The 22,820-nt window shown below is 50.7% G+C and overlaps 1 protein-coding gene across 4 annotated transcripts in view; it reads left to right on the top strand.

Annotated features, from left to right (window-relative positions):
• Window positions 1–482: 482 nt before the first annotated feature.
• Window positions 483–22,820, top strand: part of LOC146784474 (guanylate-binding protein 7-like) — a 622,481-nt gene continuing 600,143 nt past the window's right edge. For 2 of the 4 annotated variants that reach the window (XM_085633261.1, XM_085633262.1), the window contains exon 1: window positions 617–750. The gene's annotated coding sequence lies outside the window, so the exon portion shown is untranslated. Of the gene's footprint in view, window positions 751–22,820 lie in introns of all 4 variants that reach the window. The other 2 variants (XM_085633263.1, XM_085633264.1) reach the window with 2 other exon arrangements.

The raw sequence follows: 22,820 nt of genomic DNA, 5'->3' as shown, positions 1-22,820 counted from the left end.
ACATTAGGTGGGCGGGAGGGAAAAAGCTAAATCCTCTACACTCCCAGCCACCGGGTCACCGAAATTTAAAATGCTGGCTGGGAGAGGGGAAGCCAGCCACTTATAGCCATTGGGCTATAAAATTAATTTGGGCTATTCCCCACGTAGCCCAACCAACCCTACCAAAAATGGCCGCTGTTGGCCCGCCCCCTCCCAAACTGCCAGGGGGCAGACCTCCCAGGGTTCGGCTGCCCCCCAAACACCCCTTAGTGAAAGCGCGGTGGGAGCACGCAACGCCGTGAGCGTGCACATATGCTGTCCTGGCGCAAGCTCAGATCACCAAAGACACGCTGAAGCGTGCACATCGACTGTCCGGTAAAGTGCACATCTCTGTCCCCCTTCGGCACAGAAACCGAGGACTATAGGTCTCGCCAAGGCGAACAGCGCATACGCTGTGTCGCTAGGCGAGACCTAAAAAAAAGTGCACTGATTGAAGAACTTTCAGTTTCGGTCTGAGTGATGCCCGCGAACGGAGTGTATAAATAAGCTGGAAGAGCCAGAGAGGCATGGAGGGAGGTGGTACGCGTTTACCCTACAGGGGCCTTCTCTGTTCCGGGAAATGAGAGAATTCCCGCATCATGACATAATACTGCACTTATTAGAGAGCTTTCAGTTTCGGTCTGAGTGATGCACCCGAACGGAGTGTATAAATACGCTGGAACAGCCGCCCAAAGATCAGAGAGCCATCCGACAAGCACAAGAGGGGCTGCAGTAAGTGTCTTTTTCATATGTATGTCCGTAGGCTATGCAAATTCCATGCTTCCCTTACTGCCTCGCTTTAGATAGTCTGTGATACGTCCTGCTCTGTGTCCTGCTGCAGCTGGTCCCCGGGTATTGAAGAAATTAGAAAAATGCAACTAGATCGTGGGAGATTTTGAAATTAAAAAAAGATCGGTGTATTTCCTTTTCCCCATTAACTTGGATGGAAGCAAAGGCAATTTTCGGTTGGTGACTACTAAAATAAAGTCAGTTATGGCTTAAAAATGCGAAGTCTCCCGCCCGGATCGGGTCTTTTGGCATGTATGCCGTAACTGCATTGAAAAGTGTTGCTACTCATGTACTCGGCGGGTCTTTAACTGTGACTTGGGGGGGGGGGGGGCTACCAGTGACCAACGGAAACACAGCGCACCAGGCAATTCTGAGACAGCACCGTGTTTTCATGCATTCCCAGTAACACAGAGCGCATCTCTGCAACCCGAGGGGGGTGTGGGGCACATATTCCCGTTAGGACTGTTTGTTAATTGAACTTTTTTCCTCCGCCAACGAATTCCTCTTTTTCAAAGCAGTTTCATTTGGAAATTGAATTTCTCTGAGGTTTCCCAACTTAGCGTTTCCACCCCTAGCCCTTCTTCCTGGTAAATTCTGGCTCGCTGACCCCCCTGTGGGTGGTGCCCTCTTTTTATGGTCAGCAGCAGAGGAATTTGGGTGCGTCGCATCGGTTCGGGAAGCAGCGTTCGGGTTTGCTAGCAGTGAGTTTGCCCCACCTTGGTTTGGAGGCTATTGTCCCTGCCTCCGGTTGGGCATCCACCCGCCTGTCCAGGCGTGCGCGACTATGCAGCGCCATCGCACGAGGCTGGAAGGGGAGGGGGGTGGTGATATCCAGTGGCGGCTGGTTACATTTGAAAGTGGTGTACCATAAAATTATCGTGGTACTGCACCGAGGCGAGCGAGCGTAGCCAGCGAGCCTAAACAACCTACTGGGGGTTCTCCCCCGAGAATCTTTTGAACAAATAGTGGTTAAATGGAGTATTTTCAAGCAAATATGAGGAAGGTTAATAATGCAATACACCCAGCAATGCCCCAGCCTCCTCCCTTTGACCCCTATTACCCTCCCATATATCTCCTTTGCTTCTCTCCACCTCTCTCAAGGACCGGAAGAGCAGCAGCACTTTAATCAGGTTCTCTGGGATTATGCAAAAGGGAGTACCAAATTATGCAGCAGGGTTGACTACATTTTACAGTGTAATGCAGGGTAGTATTATTTCATTATTATGTCATTTTTTGCACATGTTAACACTATGTGAAGGGCCTTCCACTGTGCAGCAACATATTACTGCATTTTTAGTAACATTTGATCCTTTTTCTGATGGTTTTTGTTAAAATCTTCAATTGAGGCTGTAGATGATGGATTATATAGCTAAAGTACCAAATCCATAATTAAGCCTTAAACGGAACAACATCGAATACATACTGTGGCCCTGGCTATAACACTGGTACCCCAAAGTGGGGGTTGTGTTCATTATGTTCCTTCTATTTATAAAAGAGTTCTGCCTTTTGCAAGTACCTCAGGAGAATGAGAGTAGGCAGAACACTAACAGCACGTGTTACCAGTGCTTGTCTTCCCATAATAGGCACTTGCACTGCTCCTTCATATTCTGTATCGGTGTTTTATTAGTGAATCTTGGCAAGTCTTTTCACTCAAGAGTCAAAACTTTGCCATTGTCAGAATTATGTTGCTTAATACAGCGCCTTTAAGCATGGCTGCAGACAGGCTACGGAAAGCATGCAGGCTGTGCAGACAGGGTGTGGAGGTGGAAAGGGCTGTGCAGACTATAGAAGTGCATGGGCCGTGCAGGCGAGGCCACGGAGGGTGCACGGTGTAGTATACAGACAGGTGTACGGAGGTCTACAGCCAGGGCTGTGCAGTGTACGAGGCTGGATGGAGCCATGCAGACAGAGTATGAAGGTGGGAGGGGCTCGGACTGTAGAAAAGTGCTCAAGGCAGTGCTGTGCAGGCACGGTATGATGGTGCAATGGGCTGTGCAGGCAGGGTCTGATGGCGCACGGGTTTATGCAAGCAGGGTATTGTAATATCGCGACCTGGGGCCTAGGAATAATTGTGGATGCCACACGTGTTCTTGAGTAGTGGCTAGAACACTGCTTGCCACGCCTAGCACTCCGGGCTATTTATTATTTAACACCACGTGCTTCTAGCATGGACGTCAGGCACGTCCACGGTGGGCACGCTCAGGGGGGGAGTTACTCTCCCTAAAGCCAGGGACCCCCGGGGTAGTGGTCGGGTCCACAAACCACAACACTACATTCCTCCTTTACCCACAAATGCAAAAACTAAACAAACATTAGGCTTAGCGACACAACCTTCTTTTCTCAGTCTCAAACTCAGTCTCTGCAGGTTTCCTGAACAAACAAAAGGAACAGTCTTACTTGGTCTTGGTGCAGCTCACTTCCGCTTCGGGAGCTGACAGCGGGCCACAAAGTCCCGGTACCTCTGGGATGGCTGCGGGCATGGACGTAAGTGGTACCTGCTCTGGCTGCGCCCTTCTGGAGGGGTTGGAAACATGTCCTCAGAACAGTCTGTACCCGCCAGGCTGGGGCGGCTCGGTATCCCTTGTGACTCCCGCTCTCCTTGGGCTGGTGTTGTCGAGGCGCTCTCTGCGTCTTCCGTCCTGCGGGGAGTCTCTCTTGCCGTGGCCTCTCTGGGACTCGGGGATGCCACTGACCGGTAGTCTTCTCGCTCGGGAAGCTCTTCCTCTCCTTCATCTGAGACTTTCTTAAAGAACGACACATTCCTTGTGAAACCCTCGTGGTGCAGTGGGGCGTCAACCTGTACTCCCGTAGGAACTGATAGAGGGCTAACTCTATGCCCTGGCCGTCCGCCAGTGCGATCTGGATGGTCTTGTTGAGAGTTCTCATTAGTCTCTCGACTTCCCCGTTAGCTTGAGGCCACCTCGGGGTTATGCGTCGGTGCTTGATACTGTGTGACTGCAGGTATTCTGCAAGCTCGGTGCCATTGAATGGGGGACCATTGTCCGTGCGCAGCTCCCCAATGAGGCCGTGGGTGGCGATTACCTTTCCCAACTTGGGAATTACTTCAGATGCGGCTGTCGAGGACAGGAACTCCACTTCGGGGTATCGTGAGAAGTTGTCCACCACTACCAGCATGTACTTTCCTCCGGGGAGACTGCCGATTGTCTGCGCTGGCTCGCACCCATGGAGACGTTGGTCCTTCTTCGGTGATTATTGGCGCCAGGGGGTTGGGTAGGCTGGTCGCTAAACACACCAGACATCGCTGGACGATAGTCTCCACCATCTTGTCGAGGCCAGGGAACCAGAGCTTGCTCCGAAGGCGGTTTTTCGATTTCACAATGCCTTGGTGCGCGCCATGCGCCAGGGGGGCTGACTGTTGGGTGAGGCAGTGAGTTAGCACCAGGCGGGGCCCTCTCAGGAGGCATCCTTCCGGAGACACAGACAGTTTGTTCCGGACTTGATGGAGGGCCTTAAGCGTCGCTTGGGCATCCAAATGGGCTTTGGAGTGCTCTCCAGTTGCCTGACATGACGGCATGGATGGCAATCTGTAGGCAGTAGTCCTCTTTGGTGGCTCGCGCCACTTCCTCCAACGAGATCGGTAGCGGCCGTGACCTCTCCACGATCATCCTGACGTATTCCTCCGTGGCCGCGGCTTCTGCGGCTTCCGAGTCAGTGGCAGGGCGTGCATGCCTTGACAAGAAGTCGGCAGGGTTCCGGGTGCTCGGCCGATACTCCACTGTGAGCTGGAATTCTTGGAGTTGGAGCACCCATTTTTCGATCCGAGGAGGGGGGCGCGTGGAGGAACCTTGGAACAGCGGGACTAGAGGTTTGTGGTCTGTGATGACCACAAAAGGGTGCCCATACAGGTAGATGTGGAAATGCCGGCACCCCCACAGGATGGCGATGGCCTCTCGTTCAATCTGCGAGTACCGCTGTTCCGTCGGGGTGAGGGTTCTGCTCGCGTATGCGATGGGGGCCCATTCTCCGCATGCTTGTTGTTGGGTTAGCACGGCCCCCAGGCCTGTCGGGCTGGCGTCCACCACAAGTTGCAATTCGTTGCGGGGATCGAAATAGGCCAAGGTCGTGTGGGCCGATAGTGCCGCTTTCGTCCTCTGGAATGCCTCTTGCTGTGCGGGGCCCCACTCCCAGGTGGCAGCCGCCTTTGCGAGGTCCCGGAGGGGGCCGGTGAAGTCAGACAGATCCTTGATGAACCTCCCGCAGTAGGTGACCCTCCCGAGGAAGCTGCGGACTGCTGTCACCGACGTGGCGGCGGGGGCCGCGTGAATATCCTTGACCTTTTCTGGGTCCGGGCCAATTCCTTGGTCTGAAAACCGGTAGCCGAAAAAACTGATGTCCTTGCGTAGGAAGTCGCATTTTTCTCGGTGGAGGGTCAGCCCTTGCTCTTGAAGCCGGGTGAACACTGCCTGGAGGCGTTGGATGTGCTCGTCCAAAGTTGGTGCGTGGACCAGAATGTCATCACTGACATTTAAAACTCCCTCGAGCCCTTGTAGTACGTTCTGAATGATATTTTGAAACACCTCCGCCGCTCTCGATATTCCAAAGTTGAGCCGGGTGTAGCGCCAGAGGCCCACATGCGTTGAGAAGGTGGTAATCGGGCGCGAATCCGGGTGCAGGGGGATTTGGTGGTATCCAGACCTCAGGTCCATCTTAGAGAACCACCTCGCCGCTGCTCGGCCGCGATCTCCGCCGCCACAAAGTAGTTCTCGAGCCTCTCCACCCACTTCTTCCACCGTGCCGCTTGCGACAGGGGGGGTGCCGGTGACAGAAAATGGCTCCAAAGGGGGTACGTTGGCCATGGCTGTTGGGGATGGGCGCACCAGCAGGGGCGGGCTCACCTTCACTCTTCTGGGGGCGGTGCTCTATTCCTCCAGGCATCGTGCGCTGGTCCTGAGCGGCCGCCTCGGTGTCCAGGAGCGTCCAGGGAAGGAGGAGGGGCGACCCAGGGCCTCAGAATGGCTAGATTCTCATCTCACGCAAGATGCGTGAGAAACGGCAAGTCCGGACCATGCGTTGCACGCGAGATGCGTGAGAAACGGCAGGCGGGTCGCGTTGTTCCGCGGGTGCAGGCTCCGCAGTCACAGAAGCTTCCCGGGCAGGCAGGAGGCGGTCTCTGGAGGCCGAGGGGGCAGCGGTGGGCCTGGCCAGGTGGGGAGATGCACACAGCACGGCTGGGCAACGAGGTAGGCAGCCTGGCGCCGGCTGGGGCCACACAGGGGCGGTCCACAGCCACACAAGGAGGGGAATCGATCCGCTCCTTGGGCAAGAGCAAGAGGTGGCAATGCACGCGATGGGGTGGTTAGACCACCTCGTCGCCAGTGTAATATCGCGTCCTGGGGCCTAGGAATAATTGTGGATGCCACACGTGTTCTTGAGTAGTGGCTAGAACACTGCTTGCCAAGCCCAGCACTCCGGGCTATTTATTATTTAACACCATGTGCTTCTAGCGTGGACGTCAGGCACGTCCACGGTGGGCACGCTCAGGGGGTGAGTTACTTTCCCTAAAGCCAGGGACCCCCGGGATAGTGGTCGGGTCCACAAACCACAACACTACAGGTATGAAGGTGCACAGGGCTTTGAAGGCAGTGCTGTGCAAGGTACACAAGGCTGTGCAGGTAGTATATGAAGGCGAAAGGGGTGCGAAAGCATGGGGTGCACCGTACGGGACTATGGACACCATGTATGATGGTTCACGGAGCTGTGTAGGCATGGCTATGGATGGGGGTTGCAGGGCTATGTACGGGGGGAGGGGGTTGGATGCATTTCCGCAGAGAGAGCAGTATTGCATCTTTTTTTTAAATCTGCTTTCTGCTCTGTCAGTCTTTAATGGAAGCAGTCTCTGTAATACGATCGCTGGGTTTTGAGCTGTGGAAAAGTATTGTCTGCACGTGTCAGGAATGAATGTTGTCTCCTCCTTAAGAGTGACTCTCCCATGTCTCAGATGAAATCCCACAGCCAAAAACTGCGGCAAGGAGGGTCGGTTTCACCCATAAATTGTCATAAATTGGCTCCTCTTAGTTAAGCGCTTGTCACCTCATTCATTTTCATTGGGAATCCGCAGGTAGAGATCGTGTTCCAAGATTCATCTGTGATCGAAACATTAAAATACTCGTCATTTTCCCCCTGCAGCACCCTCGAGTGATTATAAATCTGCTCTGACATACACCCACGCTATATGAAGGAAACTGAATTTTAAAATTGCATAGGAGATATCATGCAGTTAGGGTGTATTCCTGTTTGAAATGGTAATATTTAACTAAGTAGTATCCATCATGGACTCTGATTAGACGTGTGCAAGTTTGCGAGGCGGACTGACTTGCAAAATTAGTTTTATTAAGTGCACAAGCTAGATAAAAGTAGTATCTTACAAGTTTAAAAAAATAAAAAGGTAAGTGACGTTTGTATCAGCCATAATGGTTTGCTGCTGCGCAAAGGACTGCACAGGGGAGGTGTCCGCTTACAGGGCCAGACTTGGAACTTCAAGTAACTCTGGGCAAAAATAAAAATTCATCCCCCATGGGAGTCCTTCCCTCACAGCACTTCTCTAAATCCTGCGACTCCAACTCCAAGCATTCCGTTTACATACAGTAATCCTGTCTCGGAAAATTTCTCAAATAATTAATATTTGGCTGTCATACAGCTGAATACTGCAATCGGCTACTGAAAGGTGACCAGTTAACCCTTCGGAAAGAGTTTACCATTGCACAGAACCCCCAGTGGTAATTCAATTTTTAGAAACTTTGGATTCATTGCGGTTAGAAACATTTTTCGAAATCTGTAAAATGTGCAGCAGATAGATTATATGCCAATTGTATTCCGATAGCACAATTCTTTGCGAGCCTCCGGTTAATCAGCAATCTTTAGCATTGTTTAAACAAAATCTTCCCAGCTTCAAAATTCTTCAGTGTTGTCTTTCGTCACATTGGATGTTGTTATCACGAGCCACTTGCACTTTGAACGCCTTTCTATGAGACAAACTTCCGAATGTCACAGTGAAAAATTACAATAATTCACAACTGAAGTGCTGCGACATTTCTGATGCAGTTTTCACAAAGAAAAACAAATGTTTGATTAGCACCGGCCCAATAAGCTCCGTTAGAAGAGAACATACTAAGGTAAATCTTAAACTCTACTAAATAATGCAGATTGCAGAGACGTTGTTAAGGCATGGCAAAATGGGCTCAGGCCCAGGGCCCCAGCGTTCAGGGTGCCCCCAAGCATGTCAGGCAAGTGTCGCTGGTGAGGGCCTGGCTGTGTTTTGGAATCGGTTAGAATAAATGAGAAGGCCTCAGTTCGGGCCTGTCCCGCTGTGGAAGCCTTGACAGGGAGGCGGGAGTGGAATGGTGTTAAGTGCCAAAGAACCGGTAGTGTCCAGTTACTCCTCCATCACATCCTGCGCATTTTGTCATTTTTCTGTTTCTCTAAATGAAGGCCCGGTGTTGGCAATACATGTTTTTGCCGGCAGTGGAAGGGGGGGAGGCGGGGCGTGGGGGAGGAAGGAGCGAAAGAAATTGTACCTGAGGAAATCATTCCACATTCTCTGCCTCTAATGAGTTTGTCTCCTACCTGAGCCCGCCGCTCTCTCCGGGGCTGGCAAGAGCAGAATTGATCTCAGCGTCAAGGTCAGAGCGAGGTTCCATTAGCAAAAAGAGCACTTTATAAACAAATTACCGGGCAAAGTCAGAAAGTAGTTACATGAATAACATTTTCAGGTGCCTTAACATGATATGCAACCAGTCGCGGCTCGTGGGAGGGGGCCACGGGGGCGGGGGGGGGGGTGGTTAGTTTTAAAATAAAATCAATCCTACCTGACCAGGTCCGCGCCGCCTCGGGTCCTTTCTGGCGCCTACACTGGAACAGCCCATCACTGCTGGCAAGACCCCTCTCAGCCAATCCTGGCGCTGGAGCAGCACCAGGATTGACTTAGAGCAGGCTTACGCTCCGCCCGCCTGCCCATTAGGAGACCGAGGTTTGAGCCTATGCTCAACCCTCGCTCTCCTAATGGGCATGCGCCAGCCTGAGCAGGCACCAGTGTGCATGACTGGGCACGGCGCAAAAATTCGCCGACCTTCCCTACTCATGCGCACTTGTGCTGCTGCCTGCCCCTGACAATGCCTGTCAGTCAACATGACGCAAGACCGCCCACTCCCTTCAGAATATGAAGAGGGTGGGCGGTCCGACGTCATGATGACTGACATGATTGTCAGTTCTCCCTCGGCGTCTCTGAACTTAAGTAAACTGAGAGTTTACTTAAGTTCAGAGACACCGAGGGAGCTGCGGACGCGGGCGGGGGCAACACCCCCAATGGACGCACCGCCACTGGTGATATCGGGTTACGGCACGGCTATTGAACCGACAGCCCTTACTTAGTGTTAGATGCCTCTAGCCGGACGTCCTGCCTCCATTTGATCCTGTCTTTTCTTTACGGTGGGCGTCTCCCAAATCTCAGTGGTAGGGCCTACCATTAAGGTGACCAACTGGCACGGGTGCAAATTCAGGAAGGCGAGTGTGAAAATTCAGGACAAAGGGTCAAAATTCAGGACAAAAATTCAGGACTGAACGTCAAAATGCAGGACAAAAATGTGGGCCAAAAAGTACGTTTTACAGACATATCAGAGGAGGTCAGGCAATAGTATATGAGTACGTAAATAGACAACCAACATAAGTACAAGTCACAATAAGTTTAAATTAGGTTGCGATAATCGTTGACTTTGCGTTTATTGGGTATGCATGCAGCTTTGAGCAACTGTGCAGGTCATTTATTAGGTCTCGTCTTCGCAGCGAGGTCATTTATTAGGTCTCGCCTACGCAGCGCGCATGCGCTGCTTAGGAAAAAGACCTTAAGCTATCGCTTCGGTTTTTGCTCCTTAAACGTGCACGCGTTGCATTGCCTTCAATGGCAACGCATGCACGTGTGGCGATTCCCTTGCGGGAGCGAGCTTAACACCATTGGTTTGTAATTAACTTACAAACACATGGTGCCCAGGCTCACTCCCGCAAGGGAAACGCTTCGGCCGCCCTCCCCATAACTTTTCTTTACTAGTTAAAACTGCCATTTTATGAATGCCACTAGATGGCAGAAGCACCTTGCGTAAATTGAGTTTCTCGTTCGTGTTTGTATGTGTCATTTTATGAAAATATATATTTTTTAAAAGCAAAGGAGGGATTTCCTCGTGGTTTTGTTTTCCTCCGATGCATTTTCTTTTCCCATTGTCTTTCAGGTAGTGCACGCTTCAATTGTTTGGTTTTATTTATATATATATATATATATATTTTGTGCGGCTTTACAGTTTCTTGCTGCGTTGTGCATTAGTGCAAGGACATACTGTGAATAGCTCCTGTAGGGTACAACCTTCAAAATGCAGACTTTCAGCCTGCTCATGTGAAAGAGGATAAGCACCTTACTAGCACACATCCTCACATGTAAAATACATCTCTAGGTACATGCATGATGCACTTGTACCTATTTTATGTCTTGTCTGAAGACCTATTGTGTACAATTCCAATACTTAGAGCATAGGTTAACCAAAATCTGAGGGGTAGGGGAAGTGACATCACAGGTCATTTCACATCAATAACATCACAGGAAATTATGTCATATTACATTTGATCTCCTGCCATCCTCCCTGCAGCAGTTTCTTAACTGACTCTTTTTTTTATTACCTTTCGCCTCTTTCTCAACAGTTGCTATTTCTTACCCTTCCTGTATCCTTCGCTATATCACTGATTTCCTTTTAATATCCCCTACATATTCCTCTCTCTCACCTGGCTTTCTCACCTGTCTCTTTTTTCATGTCTGTCTCCCACTTCTCGAACTTCCTTTCGTTAATTACCCCTCTTAGTAATTCCACTCTACCCCATGCCCCATTCTGTCTCCTGACATGCTCAGGAGCAGTAGGAAGCACAGAGATGCCTTTCAGAGAAGTCCTCTCCACTTGTTTTTGGGAGGGTGCGGGCACGAGCGATTAAGTGATTTGCCCAGAATCACAGGATGTTGAGCCTCCCGGTTTTCCAGCTTCAAGTACGAGCGTTCAAACCCCTACGCCACACTCTCTCCAGCTTTCCATTTCTTATACACAAACATGTATCCAGCAGCAAGAGGGCGAGGAGGCCTGCCTTTACCTGCAGCTAAATGTCTTAATTAGTGAAAGGGAGCCGCTGTGGCAGGCAGCCTGTTCCTGCAGTCCTTCTGAGCAGAGATTTGAGTTCAGACAAGCACCTGTTTAGGAACAGACTTGCACTTGTCGGAGACAGGAGCAATAGCCCACATTTATACCTGCCACCAAGAGCAACGCTGTCTCTTGCTCACCTGACTTATTATTCAGTGCAGACCGCACAACTATCTCTCACGTGTTGTGAGAGACAGAGGTACTCCTCACTTGCTGCACTCAGCGGGGCTGCCCCTCACTTGCCCAAAACACCTCCGTATTGGCAGATCGATGTCTTGCTCTGCTGGCTGATATCACACTCATCACAGATAGCAAACTTACCTCCCGCCTGTTTCTGACAGCAGAGCTACCGCTCACCTTTCGTAAAAACACTGGTATGATCCCGCAAAAGGTTACAGACAAAAGAGCCATTGGCTTCTTTGCATTCAAGCATTGGCATAGCTAATAGGTCTCGCCATTGGGACCTTATAAGTGTTTTACCCATGTAACAGTTGATGTTGTTGCACCAAGGATATTGTGCAGCATAACTACATACTTATAAGGTCCCAAAAGCGAGACCTATTGGCTATGCCAATGCTTGTTTATTTGGTTACTGCACAGGGTTGTCCCATCTCACAGATAAGAGCCAAGCAGGGCAAATACTGTCTGTGATTAGTGAACATTTTTTTGAGAGGTCCCTCTCTGACTCACAGGGATTGATTCCTTTAAAATATTCTGATTGTTGTGGGGAGAAAAGCAAGCAGCAAATACTTCCTGCATGCTGGAGTCTGCACATGGCATCATGTGAAACTTACTAGTGAAAAGCTGACATCCTGTCACTGAACAGAGAGGCCCATTGTCATACTCTTTGTGATAATTAGGCTGACATACATAATGATAATGGGCTGATAGCAGTCTGCGCCAGGTCGGGGAGGGGCTGCTGCAAGCCATTGAGCACAGCAGGAGTGCGAGTTGGCCCCTGCAGTGAGACTTACAGAACTCTCAGGCTGCTTGCAGGGGGACAGCTCACTGCCCTGTGCAGAATTACGGACAAAAGGCGTCCATGAAAGAAATCCTTACGGACAACGGACATGAGGCCCAAATAACGGGTGATACGTGAAATTTACGGACGGTTGGTCACCCTACCTACCATCCTGCCCGGCCCAACCCTGGGTTGGGCTTATTTCTGCCCCCCAGCTGTATGGTGGTGCATTTTGCGGCTGCTCAATTTCCGAGGCCTCCTGGCGCCGCGGTGCGCAACGTATGTGGTGGGTGCCATCTCCTGCGCCACTCCTTCATTGCGGGCTTGTGAGAATCAGAGCGCCACATGATTAAGAGAAAAGCAACACTACTCCGCGTCCATCGTTTACGGGCGCCATCTTTTCACCCCCCCTTTAAATCAGCTTCTGGGCAATATTGCCTGTTAGGGTAACATGAACGGGGAGTGGGGGGGCTGGCAGCGAAAGGAGGGACCGTGTTCGAGTCAGTGTCACACCTATTGACTCCGTCCTGGTCAATTGTAGCTCGCTGACCCCCAGTGGGTGGTGCGGTGGTACTAGGAAGGGCTCTACCTTCGCTAGGTGTTACCCTCAATTCCTTACGTAGCGCAGACTGCGAGCTAGGCCTGGCATGCCTGGATAAGGTGTTTTTCCTCCCCCGAGGGGCAATGCGAGGGCCTGCACTGATGGCAGGCAGTTCTGCCAGCCGATAATGCTATCCCCTGGGAGAAGCGATCACAGCGGGCGGGGTAGGCCTCCTTCTTTACTGGTGCTGAAACACACGGATCGGCGTTTAAACTACTACCGTTCGGTTGCAACTTATTTTGTTTGTGCCGTGGAAGTCAGAAAATATGGAACTTTGAGATGCCATGTTCGATTATCTTTACTTGTGATAGTTTCTGTGGGGTGTACCATCACCTATTCTTGTTTTTTTTTGTAAACCTCATCACACTTTTATGAACATTGGCCACTACCATTACATGACGTGCAGATTCCTACTAAATTGCCTTGAGAAAGTCTTAGGACAAGACGAAACACGTGTTGGCTATAGTGTGCTGGGAATATTTTATCATAACAAAGGAATACTTTCATCAACAAGAATAAAGAAACACAGAATTACATGAGATTTGATCGTCTCGGATTAATGTTTTGGATCTATGTTGTTGTTTCTTGTTCATTGTAAAAAAGAGAGAATTTTTTTTTTTTAGATTCTATGTTTCCATATACTTGATCTTTATTACTGTTTATAGATCTACAATATATACAAAGGTGTGCCGTAGGAACCCTACTTTTGTCATGACACCAATTTCAGACCTACTGGCTTTGCCATTGCTTGTTTATTTTTGTTTCCCATAATTGTATTTAAACTTGTTACATTGATTTTCCATTATGAATATTTTTGGGAAATACAACCATACGTCAACATGTTACTAAATGACGCTGCAACTATATGGTACCTAAAATCTTACATTAGTTTAGCAAAATGTTTTTTTTCAACTTGTATTTTTAGTGAACATTTTATTTTGAAAGCAAAGAATCATCACTCTTGCTTTCAAGCTTCTTCAAATATTTGCATATAATCAGAGAGCATTGTGGGAGCATTATACATAGCCCCATATTACTAAACTTTGAAAACGTGTGTACACATTTATACTGGGACCATTGTAAGTAGTGCAGGCCGAGCTTACAACATTTACTTTTAGTGCACACCCTAATAGTAAAGGCTTTGCATTAATTAACCATAAATACAAGTTTGAACAGCATTAATACATGGACACACAAATTACCTTAACTGCAGACATTGCTTTTCCCTGATCCATAATGTTACTGTAAACTTGCAGTCAAAGTGTGTGGGCCTACTTGTCCCAAGGACAAAATACACATGAAAACTTGTTGCCCTTGACCCCAAACAATATGTCCTGGGCGCACGGGACAGACAGGGAGCGCACAGTGCGGTAGAATACAAATGGCCACTCCCTCCTGCGTAGTAATTATGCTTTCAGTTGGTATGCAGAAGACCGGGCGGAACAGTGTTACCAGTGCGATCGCAGCACCGTGAGGGCCAAACAAGGGACAGGCTGGCGAAAAGCATTTTCATAGATAAGTGAGTGTCATCCCGGGTATGTTCCTATTGGCATGGAGCAGGCAAAAATCACTAAGGCTTTCTTCTAACTCCACTGCAGTAACAGATGGGGAAGGGCCTGGTACGAGCTGAGTTCCTTAAAGGGTCACTGATCGATGTAGCACACCAAGGGGTATATTCACAAGAACGTGTGATAACTACCGCAAGAGTAGCGTAATGCAACTTTCAATATCGCAGCCTATCGCTGGAGAATAACCCCGTGTCAATGTGGAATTCACAACAAGGCGGTAGCATGAGATAGTCACCAGATAACACGCAAAATGTCAGCGTGAAAATAAACACCAGACCGCAAAATTGTGATACGCGAACGCGAAAAATCATGCAATGAGGCCAATCGCGGTACAAAAAGTAGCGAAAACCAGCCACAGGCCTGCAAATTACACGCGTTTGGCGGGAAAATGCACTACAAAAACCACAGAAACAACACACCAGAAACAAGCCAAAGCACGTTGCAACATGGATGCACCCTGACCCAGCGTAGAGGTCAACTCGAACCCCACAACCCCCACAGACCACCAGCAAGGAACAACGGGCTGGGGTAAGGCCAAGGAGAAAAGGGAGAGGAAGACGGGGTGCAGACCGCAGGAAAACAAAACCAGCGTCACGGAGGTGACAGAACACTACCAGCAACTGACCCACAAGCAGACCTCTGTGAATGCAGCCGGAGTGTCGAGGAGGCCAATGGAGGAGGCCAAGAGGTGCCGGCATGACGTGACAACCCGAAACCAGGTACAAACCTGCAGCCAATAGGAAGGCAGCAATGGCGACAGGAGGTGGCAGTCCAGCGCCACAGGAGGATCTGGAGGAAACCCAGGCCACAGTCGTCAGTATGGAGACTGGGAGGAGTGGGGAGTACGGACGGACACAGTTCGAGAGGACCTGACAACATCAACAGGGAAAGTAACGGACAGGGACTGGGTGGACGGGGGGAGATGGGCACAATGGCACACATGCACAACGAGATGTAGCACATTGCACATCCAGGATCATGTCCCTCATCCCCTTGGCACACTGCAGCACATACCAAGAACAGCACACCCACATCTACGACTATATGGTACAATGCGCATAGCCGACACTGCAGAACAGAGGACACAACTGGCTCCGCACATGCACAGAAACATGCCTACTACATCTGACAGAGCAGGAAACTGAAATGGAAATGTACGCGTACGACTCACATCCGTCATGTAGTCCAAATGCACACTGTCCTGCAGAGGAATCCAGCACCTCACAAACAGTCACAATGTACATTGCCATACAGTCTGCATGTAAACCAGAACAATGCACCACCATACATGTCAACACAATATCAACATGCATCTCCCATTCACATTGCAGAGGGGCAAACAGCACCTCCAGCAGAGCACAGAAGACAACACATCTGTGATGCCGAGAGGACCACCACACCGTTGACACCGATGCTCTACAACAGCCCATGGATATCCCACGCAACCCACCACCAGGACCAGGGCAGACAAGCTACTCTGAGGAGAACAAAGCCCCTGCAACAGACCATACAGCAGGAAGCACCCGCAAACACAGCTGGCTCACGACACTTCACCCACCCACCGACACATGGCACCCCAATGGCATGTGTCAGCATGCCAAAAGGAGGTGGCCCAAGAGGTGGGGGTGGGTGTCAAACCCATGGAAGGCAAACTAGAACACATACGTTGGTGTGTATCACCCTCAGGGACCACCCACACCCCACAAAGGAGACCCACACTGCCATAGAGACACATGCAGATGTACATTCACAGTACAGAACCACGCCCAGGGGCGTGCAAATAGCAGTCACACACCCACGTTGGCGCTGGCCACTCCCCTTACGAATTGAGTGGGTGACGACAAAGCTACATGTTCAAGCGCCAACCCGCTGCCTGCGGTGACATCTCTGCATCCGATGTACACAGCACAATGTATTGGCCTAGGGCCCTCATGCATACAACAAGACCACAGGGACACACGTAGATATTATGTCAAACTGGCTACGGGCACGTGTGCCCAGCCCCTTTATTGGCAGGGCCACCGTACAGTGACGCCTGTGCTGAATGTGTGTGGGGTGAGTGTAAGCCAGTCCACACGGAATGCTTGGTGCTGGCAACAACTTGAACATTGTTCACCAGTGCAATGGAAACAGCAAACACATGCATAACAGAGTCAACTGTACAGCAACATTGAGGGAGCCGGAGTAAGGACAGAGGTCACCCAATATTCATAAAGGAGGTTCCGTGAGTTGCAGTGCACTGAGGTAGGGGCACTAGAGATAATCGCGCTTATGTGAGGGAATTGCTAAGATTGTCTCCCTTCGGGTTAGTGCTGATGCAGATGCAGTGGGGTGTGTTACACCTGCATCAACTTCCTCATCAACGTCCCATGTCTCCCACACTGCCTGAAGTGACAGTTGCGTCCGCAGTCCACAGCGCAATACCCAGTAATGGATCTGGGTGTGTAGCTTGGCTACCACCTCCAGTCTACATTCCTGCCTTGGGGATGTTGCCTCCTGCCCTCCCATTGTCTGTGCCTACTCCCGTCCGCACACTTGACACATCTTCCACACCATAGTCCCAGGTCTTCCCCACTGCATGAGGTGACATTGCTGGGCAACATCTCCACAGCACAAAACTCAAGCAGTAACGTACAATACCTTGTGGTGCACTGAGTCACTGGCACCTGGAGAGCTGAGCAGGGTATCAGGCAGATGATGGCATCCACGACAGGTCTGAGCAACTCTGTAGGTCTGTCAGGACCACTGTTTCAACTCTGGCAGATGGCGGGTGGAGGTGGTCCTTAAAGTGCTGGCGTGTGGTGATGCAACATCCTGGCCAGTCAGGACCCGAATCTATGTGTGGGCCCTCGTGGCCCACAGTTGAGGCAGGAGGCTGCGGACAGCGCAGGGCCACAGACACATGGTGTTGATGAGCCCAAGACCATCGCTTCAGAGGCCATTCAGTGTCCCAGCAGAAGGGGTCCCAGACCTGACCAGCACAGAGTTAGTGGCCCCGGATGCACAGCAGCCGGCACAGGCACCCAGCCACGGGACGGTGACTTGCGGTGCAGTCAAATGGGCCATGCGACCTGGGCGGGTCCCCTTCAATGTCCGAGGTGTATGATGTGGAGGGTTGCGGGGGACAGTGGAAGGTGTCCTCCAGAGTATGATGCAGAGGTTTGATGTTATCCGGAAGCAGCAAATGGGGGAGAGGAAAGCGCAACCCTCTTTTTCACCAACAATTCGGTATCAGCTACATGAGGATGAAAACTAGCCCCTAGTCCATAGATTCAAACGCCACCAATGTACGACCAGTGAGTGTCCATGAATATTGGGGAACAGACTTAGTGGCACAGGTGCTGAGCGGGGATGCAGTCTGCGATGATGCCGGTACACTGACATGAACTCCACCATTACCAAATCAAGACTGTGACTTACTGGACCGCAGTGTAGGCCGGAGGCAGCGGTGTGCAGTGGTCCACAGCCATGTGACCTTGGCTGGCAAGGCACAGAGTTAGTGACGCTAGGGCAGTTGTCGGTAGTGTTCGATCATCTCTGTAACAATGCTCCTGTTCAGTCCGGACTGCCACGCAGCATCTTCTTACTTCTCTCCGTGCTTGCGATGAAATGTATTCTGCCTTTTGAATAACCGATGTTCAGTTCCAAATCTGTGACCCACTTGTGCGCAGCGTAGGCTGAGGGCAGTAGTCCGCGTAGGCCCACAGACATGTGGTTGTGATGCCATGCACAGACTTGTTGGCACCACATCGAAGGGAGTATAGTGACTTGTCCTATGCCTTAAATGGTGTTCACTGCCATGGTGTAATCAAGACTCAGTTCCGAATGTGTGACCTACCTGACCGTGGTGTAGGCCTGAGGCAACGGTCAGCACGGCCCATTCACGGAGTGTCGCCGGCATAGGTTGGATGGCCCCACCGGCCTGCGTAGTTCAGGTTCAGTGGCACCACGTGTTCGGTCACCTCCGTATATGTGACCCGGGTTTCGTCCGGACTGAGACGCATTTTCCTGTTACTCCTCTCCGTGCGACCACTGGTGTGGACTCTGCCATTCATGATTTGCGCATAGGTGCTGGATGTGGGACCTACTGGTCCGCAGGGTAGACCTGGTCCCTCACCCACGTATCGCCGGCTGGCGTTGAACAGGGTTAGTGGCACCACGTGTCGCAGGCTGGCATTGAACAGGGTTAGTGGCACCACGTGTCGCAGGCTGGCGTTGAACAGGGTTAGTGGCACCACGTGTCACAGGCTGGCGTTGAACAGGGTTAGTGGCACCATGTGTCGCAAGAAGCCCATATGGAACTATGCCTCACTGATCGGCTGGGGTCTGGTGCTATTGCCGCTGGCCCGGATTTGGGGTCACTGCCATTCATGACTCAGGACACAGTTTCACATATGGGATCGACTGGGCAGAAGAGTAGGCCTAAGGCGGCAGTAGAGTACGTCAACAAAAAAGGATTAAAGCGGGCCTGTGTTGTGGAGGCCGTGATGGTCTGAGGAGGCTGCCAAGGTCGTGGGACTCGGGCCTGGAGCTTGCGCCGGCATGTGGTGGGCCTTCCTTGACCCAAGGTGGTATCGGCAGGTGATCAGTGAGGCCAGGCTGCGCAAGGGCAGGCCTGACGGGTTTGTGGTCCAGCGTGCTGGGGTCCGACAGGCGCACAGCATCGCAGGCAACTCCGCTCAAGAGGACGACGTTGACCTCGTGGTGGGGTGAGAGGCGCCACCCTGGCAGAGACGTTGGGCTTTCTGGAAGAAGAGGACCACGCCCAGGGCTACGTGCTTTTTATTCACACCCCTACGCTGGTGTGGCGTACACTGGGCCATCCCACTCAAGTCACGCTTAGAGGGGGGGGCGTAACAGGCAACATTTCCGCGAGGTCCCCCACTGGCTGTGGTGACATGGTTGCGTCCACTGTCCACTATACTCCATACACCAGAGGTGTATGTCGCCATGGATATGGGTGTGTGCTGCATACTGCGGTCTGTCCAGCACATCTCCACCACTCTTGGCATTGTGTACTTTCCCAATCGTGGTACTACTGCATCCTTCACCCATGCCTGGTTGCCACCTCTCCCCACATTCAGATGTGTGGCTGAGGTGTCATGCCATTGATGGTTCATGTTCACGGCTTGGCCAGGTAACCATTGTGAGTTGTTCTGTCGTGTCTGGTGGGTGTGCATGTTGTTGTGCATGTTGGTTGTGATTTTGTGACTTGTGCATTGCCAGAGTTGTGATTTGCATGGTTGTGGAGTTGAGGTGAGTGGGGTGTTCATTTGGAACTTGCCATGGGGCTGTGCATTTCCCTTGTTGCCATCCTGGGTATGCTGGTTGATGATGGATGGTCAGAGGATTGGAGAATCATGCAAACTGGCTGTGTATTTGAATGCGACATTGTTGGAGGTTCCACGGTGTTCTGTTGTTGCCTGCACATTGGGGTGGGATATGTGCTTTCTGTTGCGGTTATTGTGTGCTGTGTCACCAGGGGGCACAGGTAGGACATGTGTGCTGTGGGTTGCCCCAACCCGTGCGTGCATCCTGCTAGGGCGTATGGTCCTTGCTTGGTGTCCAGCGTGACCTGCGCATTGTGTTGGACGGATGGGGACTGGGGTACCAGGGTGATGTCCAGGACAGGTGTGGGGCACTTGGATGTGGCTGGCTGTGAGACTCCTCCTACTCTGGCGAGTGTTGGTTGGGGGGAGCCAGGGGCCAACAGGTGCAGCCAAGCCAGCAGCTTGATGTGGGTTGGAATGTTGGCTGTCCCCTGTGTTGGTGCCGTAGGCCTGTTAGGCGATGATGGTCAGGATGCGTAGGCTGGTTGTCCCTTTCAGCCTGTGGTGGACGGTGATATTGTCAGATGTTTGGGCTGTGCGGCTGGTACGTTTCCTGGGGGTCCGCTGTCTTTGTCTGCGCTGCGTCTGTGGTGGTCCGGGGGGGGGGGGGGGAGAGTTCCAGGTGTGGGTTATGGTCCTGGGATGGTGTCGGTGGGTGTTGTGGCCCTCTTGGGTGTCCGGGCCGCATGATGAGTGGCTCCATGGCATCTGTTGCCCTTCCGATGTGGCCCTGGGCTGTGCTCCCTTTTGTGGTTCTGGCTGCCGTGCGACTTAACACCAGGTCAGAGCAGGTGTAGATTTCCTGGTGCTAACGTGGCTTATCGTCTGTTTTGTGTTCTTATCGTCGATCTGGCTGGTCGTTGAGAATGTTGAGGTGTGATGTTGTCGCGGCTTTTGGCACGGGAACGCCTACTCTGTATCTCATTAGCGATAGTTGCTGGTGTCCTCTGTGGCGATGTTTTTTGCGGCTGCTGTCGCAGATAAACTGGTGCTGTGGGCTGTTAGCACCGGCTTGTGAATGGGGAGGTACATTTATCACGACTTTGGCTGCGATAAAGTGCTGTTAATTCGGCGATAGCTCCTTGTGAATATGCCCCCAGCTTTCAAAGGCAGGGGAAGAATGTTGCCTCATTTTGTACACGAACCATCGAATCTCATTGCTTGAATGGGAGCGTTTGTTTTCTCCTGCGCAGAAATGGGTGGTATTTCCATTAACTGGTGCATGACTGCAAACAAGGGCAATGTGAATGTGCAGCTGTATCTGGTGAAACTGCGTTTGCAACTAGCAAACGAATCCACTGCAATTTGTTGCCACTTCCAGCTTTTTCAAAGCGTTAATGTAATACAGAAGAGCTTCAGTTTCAAGAGCGCATGGGTCCAGGCAATTCCAAGTCATTACACCAGACTCAGCTCATAATGCACGTGGCCTAGGAACGCATATGGTGAGATTTCTTGGAAATTCCGGCAGAGGTCACCTTCACGGGTGTAGGGCATGACGAGCGAAACAATATACGAATCAGGAACAGTTTTTACAAAGCGATATTGCAGTTTTGAGTTTGTTGACCAGGCTTTCATGGCACTAATTTCAGTTATTTACAATACGCAAGTGGCGCTCTCCTTTCCATGCGACCAAAGCCCCCATAATTGCCACAGTAGTGTCTGGATGAAGACACGATCCTAGCACAGACATGAAAAATAAATAATCATCACTTGTACCCTAAAGTGTCGCTCATTTAAAGGTTATAGAGCAGCTACCATGCAGATCAGCCATGAATGTATAATGACAGTGAGCATAACAATGGGAGCTAACATTCAATATGAAGCTGGGACAAATACATAGAGTAAAGGAGCCATAGGTTGCCAGTAGCCAAACTGTTTATCAAGGCTTGCATGAAGGAGACTAGTCTTGATCAGCATGTGTTTTACACTTCGAGTAGTCAATAGAAGGGGATATTGAGCACATGGAGATGAAAGGGAAATACATCATGCACATTTATCGATGCGTTTGGGTAAGTTGAGTTACCATTGTTTCACGAGCTTCAAGGCACTGAACTTTCAGATTGAAGTACATGCACTAACAAGAGGTCAGTCTCATTAAGGGAGACAGCACTGCAATATCTGGCATAGCACCCCAGGTACATACACCCTGCATGGCTTCAGCGAGGAGCACCAGTCATGCAGGGGGGGTGGGGGGCACACTTTAGAAGCAATGGTCAATCGGCTCCTTTCAAGAGGAAATAGAAATTAATGAACAGATCAGCAGAAACAGATGGGTGTACTAAAGGCCCTCAAGGAACCATCACGAAATCTAAACATGTAGGCATTTGTTGTTTTATAAAAAAAACAGTAAGAGAGGTTTGTCATTGTTTTTGCACGTATTGTTAATTTGCGTAGTCTTGGAGACTCGTAGGTTCTGACAATAGGTAGAGAGTGGATTGGCAATAAATAAATATAATAAACGCCATGTCACGACAAAGCGAGCTTGCCCCACATGTTGATTATGGATTGCCCCATATCAGGTTCAATCTTCAGCAGCATCTAGGAAAGATGTCACATTTACCACATCATCAGGGCAACGAGTAGAAACTTTCAAGCAGTCGTACGCCACCACCGACTGTGGCATTGCCATTTTGGTGCGACAACTGCTCGGTGAGGCAAGGATAAGCATTGTAAGATTTTAATTGTACGACTTGAAAATAACTAATGTGCCAAAGCTGTGTTAAGTCAGCACGCTCTCAGTTCCATCGACGCAGCTGACAAGCACATAACTCTCTACAGTGAATCTAGTCAGCTCAACCAGAACACATAGGGGCATATTATCAAGCCAGGCGATAAAATTATCGCCGCTTTAGCGGCAGAAAACTGCTGCTAAAACTGCGATAATGGGCTTGATAATATGCTCTATGGAATTCCAATTAAAGCCCTTGTTAGATGTGAAGGACATCTAACCTGGGCTTCAATTGGAAATCCATAAAGCATATTATCAAGCCCATTATCGCCGCTTCAGCGGCAGTTTTCTGCCGCTAAAGCGGCGATAATTTTCTTGCCTGGCTTGATAATATGCCCCTTAACCCCTTCTGTGCCCATGACGTGCTGGACTCGTCATGGAGCACAGTCGCGCTGTGCCCATGACGAGTCCAGCACGTCATGAGGCATTCCCTGGGGCACCAGAGGGATTCCCTTTAATTAAAAATAGCCTTGGGAGCTGGGGAAGAGCTTCCCCAGCTCCTGAGCCCCCCCCCCCCCTTTTCAGTGTAATGACGATCGGCGCACACGTCGTGCCGACGTCATTACACTGAAAGTGAAATTGAAATGAGCCAAGAGGCTCATTTCAGTTTCACTTTCTACGTGCTCAGGAGGCTATCT

The sequence above is a fragment of the Triturus cristatus genome, chromosome 11 (assembly GCF_964204655.1).
Source record: "Triturus cristatus chromosome 11, aTriCri1.1, whole genome shotgun sequence".
NCBI lineage: Eukaryota > Metazoa > Chordata > Amphibia > Caudata > Salamandridae > Triturus > Triturus cristatus.
This window is presented reverse-complemented; position numbering and strand designations above follow the sequence as displayed.